We start from the raw sequence: 12624 nt of genomic DNA, 5'->3' as shown, positions 1-12624 counted from the left end.
TGTATATAAACTGGAATTCTATTTTTTTTTACTGCAATTCATATAGCGTGTTCATCTGTATTTTACCTATTTTAACTGTATCATAACTATATTGACAGACTTACAAAAGGAGTCACCCAATGTCTGAGGTTATGTATGATGTTTGTACACAGCCGAATTATTTCAGTTACATTTATCGATGGTAAAAAATATTTTTGTCTTTCAAATTTTGTGCAGGCGATTTCTTGGAGATGACTTGTTCGATTTCTTTCAAATGTTCAGGGCTGATGCCTAGTCATATGAATTTTATACCGCCGAAATTTTTAAAATATTACTTTTGGTCGAAAGTTATCGTCGTTTTACAATTTTTAAAAGTCAATTTTGTCGGCGATGTTTCTCAAAAACGAGTAAAGATAGAGAACAGAAATTTTCAGAGATGATATATCTAGCAATTTCCTGGTGTACCTCGGTCAAGAGAATGTTGGCCGTCACTTCCGGTCGTCACCGGAAGCAAATTTAAAAAATGAAAATTTTCATTTTTTTGTTTTTTTTATATTTTTTCCAAAAAGATGTTAGTGACCCTTTTACTGATTCAGAATATGTAATTTGTTTTAAAATCGATCAAGGCATTCTAGAGAAACTAAGCGTCAAAGTTCTGAAGCGAGAATCTGAGTAGCGCAGTCGATAGAGTCGTAGACATGGCCCAGGAGACCCGGGTTCAAGCCCCGAGTGCCGCAAATTTTGTTTTACTATTTTTTGCTTAGATCTACGGTTTTATCTTTGAATTGATAAATTTGATCTTATCTATTCAAAAATCGGACGGATGACCAAATCGTTGCTCGCAACGAGATCGTGTCTAGTTTTGTTTTTCTTTTTTTAAATTGGTGAAATGATATGATTATTGTTTTCTAACTATATTTTCATAAATGTACATTAACATGCGTAACTGTTTTAACAAACACGGTTTATTTTGGAAATGTTATACACAGCGCTATTTTGAAACAAAAACATTTTGGAAAATGATCCTTATGAAGTCTAGAGACTAAGACTCACACATTACTTGCACGATAATTTGGTGTCTCTAAAATAACGTTGAAAAATTTACTAAGCCTTCACCCAGCGTTAGGCCCTCGTTAAACAACGATACAAATTTTTTAAAAAAGACCTGTATCATGTCATGTATGTTTTTTTAAGTGTTTAAAAGTGTTTTTGCAACATAAACATATGTAAAGAAACATACCATTGGGGTAATATACCCGGATATCATGGATGCTGTAAAAACTGGTAAGATTAACCCACCAGGTGGCGTTTTGTCCCATATAGGTAAGGGAGCATTGCCCACCATTTACGTTTAAATCCGACTTCTGCCCATCCACAGCATTGCTTGAATTTAAATAGTAATTGTAGCTTTCTGGATATTGATATGTTGGTCTACCAAGCGCTAAATTAACTAGAAAAACAAATATGTACATTATTTCATGTAAATCTTTAAATATTCAGATTTTTATAGTGTTACATATAATTCGCAATTCCCTTGTTTTGCTTATTTACATGATGCCCCAGATATTGAAAATGGTACGGAAAAAACACAATTATGCTACCCGAATCTATAAAGTTTTCACCTTTGCACTTTGTGCACCCCTCTCCCCCCCCCCCCCCTTCAAAAAAAAAAAAACAACAACAAAATGGCTACTTTTTGTTGATGATCGATTAATATGTATTAACAACATATATGCCAAGTTTTAAATCCGATTAAAGAAAATAAGTAATAAAGTAGTCTTAGTTAAACCCAAATTGTCGACCGAAGACTGGTCTACATATACTGAATGATCACTTTCACCCCTACAGGATACATAACGTATTTGAGACTAACACAAGAACAAATTTGTTGCAACGAGTAGGTATTTGTAACGGTTAGGTATTCCGTTCAAACTCGTTACTTTGCGAAAAAGAACGATTGGACAATGACAAATTCCTAAATGCAATGTACTAATTATGCATGATTTCGGTAGACAGGTTATTTGACTTAGTAATTTTAGAATTCGATTGCTCATAATTAATAAAAGAGTTTTTAATCAAACGTTGATCTATGTCTTGACATTGAGCAAAATTAAAAAAAAATAATGATACAATTTAAAGGATTCGAATGGTTATATGAGAAACCACAAAAACATGCTATGTTTCAATAGTTTAATCCTTAAATTAGGTTTCGCAGCCCCCTCCTCTGACCATCTCAGCTAGTTGGCGCATCTTACTGTTTGGAACTACATATTCAATATTACAATAGAGGGTTTGCCCGCCTGTTGTGGTATGTATTAATGATGAAAGGATATTTTAAAAGTGGCAGAGAGAGAGAGAGAGAGAGAGAGAGAGAGAGAGAGAGTTGGGAGGGGTGGGGAGAGAGAGGTCATATCTTTCCAGATACTATAGTGATACAGTCATTTGATGCATATCTTTTACAATTTCATGCTATACTATGGTATTCGATTTTAATGATATGCTAAAAGTTTTCAATGTAATGCTATGAGATTTGTATGCTATAGAAAATTGAAATAAAGGGCTTAATGATATGGTATTGTATGCTATCCTATGCTATGCTATGAGATTTGAACAAAAACGCCCCTATACGCAGAAGAGTTCCACACATTTCGAAGTGAAAAAAAGAAACAAATTTAAAAGTGTACCACTATTCTGCAATGTGAACATTTATTTTTTTCAGATAAAAACATTTAAAACAGAGTTAAAATAATTCTGTATGCTATGGTATGGTATACAATGGTACGATATGACGAATAAAATTCTATGAGATTGTATGTTATGTTGTGAGATTTAAATGCTTTGCTATGGTGTATGTTGTAAAAGATATGCTTGAACTGACTGTATATCAAAGCTTTTTTAAAATCAACGATGTGACAAATTTCAAAATTAGTCTAAATATAATACCACCCCCCCCCTAAATTAAAGTACGAAGGATCACATTTCAGAACGATGACCTAATAAGAATTTGATAAATTAGACGGTTTATTGTTAAGTGTTACAACATAAAGCATAAATCAATCACCTCATTTAAAAGTTAAACACTCTTAGTACCTTGCATACACTCTTAAATCAGAAAGTAAAAGTCAATACCGTTATTGAATTTTATACTGTTTCCTTTTTTTTATCATATAACTGTCACTGTATTTTTTGTTCTTATTTTTTATACTACCACATGTAAGACGAACATATAAAGGAAGTTCTTAAATGATGGTGGCTTGATTACATAAATTGTAGGGCTAATATGTCTTTTTGCGGTAATTTGCCTCTTCATTGAAGATGTGATACTCAAAGAAAATGTAAAGCTCTTATTTCAGTGTGAATAAAAAAATGGGTAACACCAATGCCTTAAGACGAAAAAGACAAACAACAAAAACAGTTGTTACGTAATAAAACAAATGGACTAGTAATGCACAGAGCATTTAAAAAGGATAACATGTAGTATGATTATTTATGTTTTTAGTCATTGACTTATAATAAAAGATTAACTGTTTATTAGATTAATTGTTTTAACTATTTACCTATCATGGCAGTTAGACTGTTTCATCAATTGACCACGTGAGGCACCGAAATTAATTAACATAAAACTGTATCAGGAGTGAGGCTTGGGGCATTTATATTGTAAAGGAATGCATAACATTTATATTTCTTCAGAAACTACTTGGGCATTCATGGGGAAGGAAAGTCAAAAAACATATTTTATTCATATTTATACAATGGTTAAAATTATCAAATGTAGTCATGCTGTTTTGAAAATAAAATACATAATTAAGCTTTAATGCACGGTTGAAGTTAGTGAAATCGTATTTACTGGTGGCTGAGATAATGTAGAACTATTTTGCATTCAAAACCAAAAAGAATGATTATTTTGACGTCACACCATCTACTCTGGTTTGGTTTCACGTATGCAATGAATAGAGTGCTCTGAATAAAACACTGATGTATACCTTTCTTTACACAAGTATCCGACAGAACAAAATTGATAATGTTTAGGTTCACATGTCGATCTAAAAAAAAATGCATGTATGCATAAATATTTGCATTTTTGTTAAATAAATGACAACTGACATTCAATGTTGAAAACTACTTAGAGTAAATTTTACGCTTAAATTACATTCTATAAATAATAATTACTATGCCGAAAAAACGATGGCAGATATTTTCTAAGATACTTGGCATCTGTTGAAAATTTCCACGTCTACGCGAATATTTCTCTGACAATAACCTCTTTAAGATTTCAACGAACTTTTTTCGTTTGAGGTTGACCTGTAATTTAGTGGAAAAGTCAAAGGTAAAAGAAAAACGTTTCAGATCGACATTGTTTCAAATTTTTCCAGAACTTTTCATTTGGAGTGGATATCAGTATTTGTTTATACTGATGCTATGTTGAAAAAAACAAACCGTAATAAATGGCGTGACGTCATAGAATAAAGTTTCAATTGCATATCTCATAGCGGCGAGACATTTAATTAAGCAATCGATTTTTTTGATTTAATAATTGTCTCGGAGAAATAATGAAAAAAAAGAAGAAATAAAATACGATTTACAATTATAGTACATGCTACATGCTGATTAATTGCTTAATTATACAACATGTTTTTAGTCTCCTGTTTCTTTAAATCACCATTACCACATGAATATATAAGTTAACGTTACATTTCTTTTTTTAATTTCTGTTTTTAACGTTGTACGACATAAAAAAAAATTTTGGTCAAGAGAGTTTTGTTAATTACTCTATTTTTTCGTTACATTGACGTAAAACAAAAAGGTTCGAGCTAACAAAGAAATTGACGTAAAGTTGGGTTAAAAAATGGCCATTTCTACAATTAAAAGAAATATGCCCACCATAAAGATTAATTTTGTCGCAATTTTTTATGTTCTTAAATACAGGCATCATTTCTTATCATCCAGTACCTTATCATATGCATATCCTGTATATGTCCAATTATTATTTACATGTACCTTTCGGACGGCTCTCAACGCCGTATATAACTGGAATATAGACCAGCACAACAAAACAAATTAAAAAAGAAAAATGCTACTCACCGTAAGCAAGGCTTGGTGAAAGACAAAAGTTAAGACAAAGAATAGTCTGAAACATATTCTGACGATCGCCAAAAACAATAAACATCATCGTTAAAACTGAAAATATAAAAACGATATACTACTAATAGTGACTAGTCATATATAACATGGGAATAACATTTAATTTCTTCGTAACTATACATAATTTCGATCATTAATAAATTTCGTCATTGAAAAAAAAACATATTAGGGTTACACTACTGAAAGAACCAGATTGCTTAAGGTTTTCATTACAGAAAACATTAGTTAAAAATAAAACAAATGTGGAACAGTAGATGTATATATCAAAGTTTGCGCATATTTACTAAAATAAACGAAATTAAAGATTCATTAAAACACTGCTTGAATCAAATCCTAATTTTTGACATTTACCATTTATTGTCTCAAGATTAGCCTTATATATTTATTTATATAAACGAATTTTTTTAAACAACTGTTCTTTTTTGCAGAGTATTTATGAATATTAAATATTTATTCAGTTCAGTTTTGCACTTTTAAGAACATTATATCCTGATTTATCGTTTTAGTCTTTAAATTCCTGATGCATTTCTATATTTGTACAAAGTATGTTAACAAGTGTTTGTCATTTAAAGAACAATTCAGAACTGTAGAGGTAAGAGCTCTCATAAACAGTACTTAGCTACGAGACTTACAATTGCAACAAAGACGACAACTACTCTCAAACAAACAAGTGTACAACTCAAGCCAGAAAATACAATCTAAGAATTTTCTCCTGAATTACTGTTACATTCAGAATACTGACACTACACTAGCTCTTTTAATGAAAAATGTCTTTCAATCGAGTGATGGAAAACTTTTTACACATTTAAACATGTTAATAATTTAAACACATGATTTTGTGATTGATGTCGGATTTGCAACACTGGCGAGTAAATTATAACATGATGAATGTTTTAAAAAAATAATGAATAAATTTATGAAAAAACTTAAAAGTCTTAAACCTATCTATCAACAACAAATTGTTGTTCTTGTTTAAATAACAGCGATGTAGTTTAATTAGATAAAATAGTACATCAGATAAAATAGTACATCAGTATAACTAAGTAAAAAAGTAACAGTATATATGTATATTTGCTTTATTTTTAATGTCATCATTTAAGTATTAAAATTTTTAATCTATAGATTAAAGTGTAGTTAGATCTGTAGACTAGTACTTTTATTGATTGGATCGCTAAATAATCATAATAACTGAACAAACCTGACTCGGTAAAAAAATCTGATAATATTGTTGCAAACTTAATTCTTTAGTAGAAAAAAAAGTTTTAAAAAACACTATTAAAGAATAATAGACAGTACCGAAAGCAAACCGTACAAACAGAGTAAAGCATAAAAATCACACTAGTAGTACTTACATAACAATGTTCTTTCGAACTTCTATCATCACAATACTCAGTCAAACTGCCGTTATACGAAGCCAGCAGGGATGTTTAAAAGCAGCTCTTGGTGTACTTAACAACCTTTAGTGAGAGTTTGCAATGCAGTTAAGGCTGTATAAGTCATTTGCTCAAAACAAAAGAAATATGGAAAACATGTACATATAATGTTGTAAAAAATATTTTGTTCAAATATAAAATACGGATTGATGCAGTTATGAGCACTTTGACATTTCCCAAGTAATACCATATACAACAATTAAGGTGGTATGGGACACTTTCATGTTTATCGAAGTAAACAATAAAATTAGGTGTAGTTATATAATTAGTTTCTTTCCAAAAATGGTCACCTTACTCCGTAGCGCAGTGGGTTAGAGGGTTTACTACAAACCTGTAAGTCATGAGTTCGAATCCCGCTGTGGTTTTTATAATTTTTACCTTTACAAATATTTTTAAAAGCTAATTTTTGGTTAAATATTGTAAAATTTGAAATTCTAAACCGGTGAAAATTTTTCAATTATATAATACTTAAATCTACATTAATATCGACAGATGTCCCATACCACCTTAATTGTATAATGCAGTTAAATTCTTACGACTTCATAGTCAGTTGTTTCATAAACATTGGCAATTAAGTAATGAACCGACCAAATTAATGTTTAAAAATACAATGTCACCTTTTAGGACGAAAACGGTTTAATATTTAGAAAAAAATTCTTATTCCAGCAATATATATAATTTTTTTTATTTATAGAGTATCCCCAAATGACGGCTTCCGTTTATTTTCGTGATCTTTGGTTGTGTGTGACTGCTTATTTTTCTCAAGATTGTTCTACTCAATTCATCATTTTTCAATACGTTTTTGATCGTCAAGTATTTTGCATACATTTTGATTTAATTGAGCCGCATGATAAATTATTTCTTAATTAAATTTATTCAACGACCGTATTTTTGACCCTGTCAATATGGTCTTTATTAAAATATATTGGAATGTCTTAAAAATCGCAGCAAATCTTAAAATCTTCAAGAAGTTAAATTTATAAAAAACTATTAAATTGTAAAATATTAATGAGCGTTTGAATAAGCCCTTGCAAGATATCCCATTTATTTTCTCAGGTAAGGAATAGTTCTGATTGTGCAATGTTGCTGAAAAACAGCATTTCACAACAACAAGAAATAAACATATCCTTAAGATAAAATGCGTTTCTCATGGACTTTTAAAACTACGAAACTGTTAATTAGACTTTTATTGTATTCATTGTAAATTAACATTTTTCAGAAATCTTGCTCCAGATCATCACCAAGATATTACCTGGCGTATTTAGATTCCATATCTAGATATTGGCATGACTCTTACAATTGCATCAAAGAAAAATTAATCATTGCACAGCATTAGCTTATAATAGATTTCATGTGTGTCCCGTGGGCAATATAACGTGTAACCTAGTAATAGGATAATAAGGAAGAAATGAAACAATCATGTTCAAAATAATGCCCTCTACATGAATAATTTTCTAAATTAAGAAAAATATATTTTTTCTAGCTATATGGAATCTGTTTTTGCTATTTCTCCTTTAAGTCTTTCAAAATCTTTGGTGTAAGCCATTTTAATAATAACACTGAAATAATAGCCTCACATTATTTGGAGTATCACTTATGCAAAGAAGTGGCAATTTACCACAAAACACTTAGTGAAGCAATTCATGTTATCCAGCCATCATCATCTTAAAACTTCCTGTATGTGTTCGTCTGATATGTGGTAGTATAAATATTGAGCAAAAAAAGAGACGCACTTTTAAATGATTTCAAAAGAGAGAAACTGTATTAATTTTAACCGTATTTACAAAGTAGCGCAAGCTTTTCAACAACGGTATATGGTTTTAACTTTAAAATGTACGGGACGGTATATTTGGTTCTACATATTGTATCAAACTTTTAAATGAGGTGATTATTTAGTTGCTTTATATTATAATAATTGAACACATTAATTGTTGTGTGGTAGATCGGGATTTCGTTTCTATTTATTATAATTAGTATTTCGATCCCGAAGTGATTTAATTCTATTACTTTGGTAACGCCCACTTTATACGTAAACCAATAACTTTATTGACAGTTGTCTTTGATCTCTTTCCGTATATAAAGTCGTGCAAGTCCTTATTTGACGAGGGAGACGGCTGGTTTCGCTAGCTCAGACAGAGAGAGAGAGAGAGAGAGATGGAAGGAGACAGCTGGTATCGCTAGCTACTTTTCTCCTGAGTCCCTGTCTCGTCCGTCTATTTGAGGTCCCTGTTAAAGTTAGGTTTTAGGGTTGGGGATTTTAGGTACTTGCTATTGACTTGTGTTCTTATTTTGTAATAATAAATTTATAAAGGGTTGTTAATCTTGGTTTTCATTTACTTTGAGTTTTGGTTTATTATATCTGGTTTATCTATATTGAGATTAAATTCGTTTTCATACTTCATTTCATTTTTAATGTAGAGGTCAAATTCAGTCTCAAAACAAAAATAAACACAACGCGAAGTACTGATAAAAACTTATACGGCACTGACATGCTACAGTTGTCTGTCTTATATTATTATGCCTCCTGTCAGTTTGTCGCTATATATTCAATACTCATCTATTTTTGCATAGTATACAATGGGTTTATATAGCGTAAGCATACTATGCCGAAATAGAGCACGGCAAATGTTTATAACGATACTTTGTAAGCGCCGAAGGCGGGTTTTGAACTCTTGCCACTAAAAGCATTACGTCTTGAAGCCCAACGCGTTACCATTACGCTACAGCAGCCGATGATGTTACTGACGGTTTTTATATATATTAAACGTAGAAACATTTGATTGACATCAAGCAATTAAAATTATTAGTTTTTAAAAAAAAACACATTATTAAGTTTTGATAAACTTTTGAACAAATAGATTAAACAATTTGGAAAGAAATTCTACATGAGAATCACAAAAACGCTTTTTTAAATGACGCTTGATACAGATTTACAAGAACAAAATTTAATGAGATTTCGTCTGCTTAACAATTCGAGTTTTGTTGGTATGGTGAAACGTTTTTCGTTTCTTTAAAAGAACATAATCCCTTGTTGATTTGTTACTGTACAACAACTTGTTGATTAATTAATAAGGATTATTTGTTTTCATATCAAATAGTCTGTATCAATTTTGAGACACTCTGTATATTCGGAAAAAAGCCCCTACAAAAACCCCATAGTTTCACTGAATTTTTGACAACACTACATACACACATTCAACACATACACAAGTAGGACTCAGCATAAAATAAAGCCTTTTTAGATTTGTCAGCCTTGATTGTGGGGTCCTCAATCCCCTATTGGGCTGAAATTGCAGCAGCAGAGAGACCGGGGGGACCTTAACCTGTAACCACCTGTAACCATTCAGTGGAAAGGTATCTGTGGACTCCAATGGGAGGATGTCGACAAGACGGTAACATCAATGTCAAAATACCAGACTCCGCCAGATTTCATCATCATTGATGTTCAAATTGAGTTCAAATGACCTAAGCAAAGATAAAATGACATCAAAAGATATCTGATCTGTGGACTCCAATGGGAGGATGTCGACAAGACGGTAACATCAATGTCAAAATACTAGACTCCGCCAGATTTCATCATCATTCACCTCAGTTCAAATGACCTAACCAAAGATAAAATGACATCTAAATTGTTTTCTGAAAATGCACAATGTTCATTATATCGATTGAATGCTTAATGGCCAAAGACAACCCCCATCTGGTCTGTCCCTTTGCGTATGGGAAACAAAATCAACAAAAAGCGGGTCAGAATTAACAAGGGCATGAAAAATTTCATGGCAGACCAGTTGGGGGGGGGGGTTGTTACATTGGCCATGCCACAACATCAAGACAACCGATCTTTAGTTGTTTCGATCAGATGGTACAAACCTGTCGAACACTGGTAACAACATACATCTGACGAATATTAAATGCGCTCTACAATATTTCATTCCTGGACAAAGGAACCAGTATCCAGTGGTTTCCTGAAAAGCAACTTTTTTCCGTCTCCAATCCCATTTGCATTTACATATGTACAATTTTTATGTTAGTATTCAGAAAGTTCTGATGCTTGTTTTGCTCCCTTGATAGGACCAATGCTTTGGCCCAAAATTTTATTTTACTGAAAAGCATAATGTGCTGCCATACTTGGTATTGGCCTTTGTTTCATGCTCTTTAAATTTTATGTACAATCTAAGGTAAATATAAATATTTTCAAGTCTCCAACAATTTTTATATGTATTAGTTTTACATATATAATATCAATTTTATATAAAGGGTTTGTGGGGGACATTGTCCCAATGTCTGTGGCGGGACTGGGGAGTCCGCAGTGGTATGTGTTGACACTTTCTGCTCCAAAACCTGAGTGTCTCCCTCTACTTGCTTTCAAAGCTTGGGGCTAGTTATAAATTAGATCATTCAATATGATTTATAAAAGGCAAAGTTATGACAGTTAACTGTGCCATGTCGTTTCAATGTAAAATTGGTTTTTTTGTATAGTGGGCCTTCACTGGGTATAGGTGGAGCCACATCCACCTCACTCCAATGGGGGGATGCTACAGGCTGGTGCACTAATAATGGTGTAATAATTGGTTGATAAAGTAGCCTTTCTCACGCAAAGTTCTAAACCAGGTAGCACTGCAGGAGACAGGGTGAGAAGGGCAGGACTCACTATCCTCCTTAGAACGCTGGGGATCGTTCAGGTTAGGGTACTGATGTTTCATACTCGGAACCACATTGTGTCCCTACATGGGTAGTTAAACTGGCACACTGATCGACGTCCCAGTTACCCCCAAAAATCATTATGCAGCCAACATCCACCAATTGTTTGTAATAGCGGACTGATAAATATTTATCATACTATTTATTTATAAAGTTCTTTTCATAATTTCTGAATGTTGCCAGGCTCTGTGTCTTCAAGCAAATATAATGTAAAGTGCTGGCTTAGCTTGGTGAATTCAATAATTAATTAATCGATTTGAAAGCAATTGATTAATTTGAAAGAACAAACGCCAGCTTTTCCAGTGATTATTTTTGAGGATAGACAACACTCAAACGTCACAGTACTTATAGCAAAGTTTGTTAATATATACAAAACTCGGCATAATAATATCAATAGTGTTGTGTTGTGCATGTACTATGCCTAAATAGTAGTCAGAGTTTGAAACATACATGTAGTGCACTCGCCTCCGACTCGTGCACCATGTATAAAACCCTAGTACATGCACAACACAACACTATTATATAAATATAATATAGATTTTTATATTATTTTCATATTTGATTGTATATTTATAGCATTCATTGATTTTAAAGGTCTTATTTCTTATATCTAGTGCAAGGTCAAAAGTTACCTATCTTATAGGTCAGTAGTGGGATATTCTTGATCTTTGTTTACAAATTGTGTATTCTAGATAGTCAGTATTTAAAAGACGACCAACATATTATCTAGTTTTTTATTACATCTAAGTATTGTCACCAAGCACTAGGATTATTGATTGATTCATCAAATATTTTATGTACGTGATCACTGTTTGAATAAAGAAAAAAATGTTGAATTTCGATTAAGTTTATTATTATAGGTCAATGCTGATATTGGTGCTATGAAGTAAGAATTTAGAAATTTGGCAAGGGGTAAACTTTCAATTAAGATTATGAAATAGTGATTACAGGATGACCACATGCGGTCAAGTCACATGGGTACTAAAAAGTTAACAAGTTGTGGAAACGTCATGGAAACCGGTCCTGGGGTATAAAATGGCCATGCGAGCCCTGACAACCTCAGTTGCGGTTTCTCGTTAATAAAATTGTAAGGACATACAACTTGTCTTCTTTTAAGGTACGCATGTGTAGTTCAAATCATCTTAGCGTTAGAAATAGCATTGATAAGTAAACGCAACCAAGATGTAATAACTTGGAATATAAAATGTTATTAATTATTTATTTTTCAGGATATTTTGTTAAATTAATCAAATCATTGTTATCTATTAATTTACTTTCTTCTATTATGTTGAGTTGCGGTTTCTCGTTAATAAAATTGTAAAGACATCCAACTTGTTTTCTTTTAAGGCCGAGCAATAGAGGCTGAAAGCAA

Source organism: Magallana gigas, chromosome 1, assembly GCF_963853765.1.
Source record: "Magallana gigas chromosome 1, xbMagGiga1.1, whole genome shotgun sequence".
Taxonomy (NCBI): Eukaryota; Metazoa; Mollusca; class Bivalvia; order Ostreida; family Ostreidae; genus Magallana; species Magallana gigas.
Note: the sequence above shows the minus strand (reverse complement) of the source record.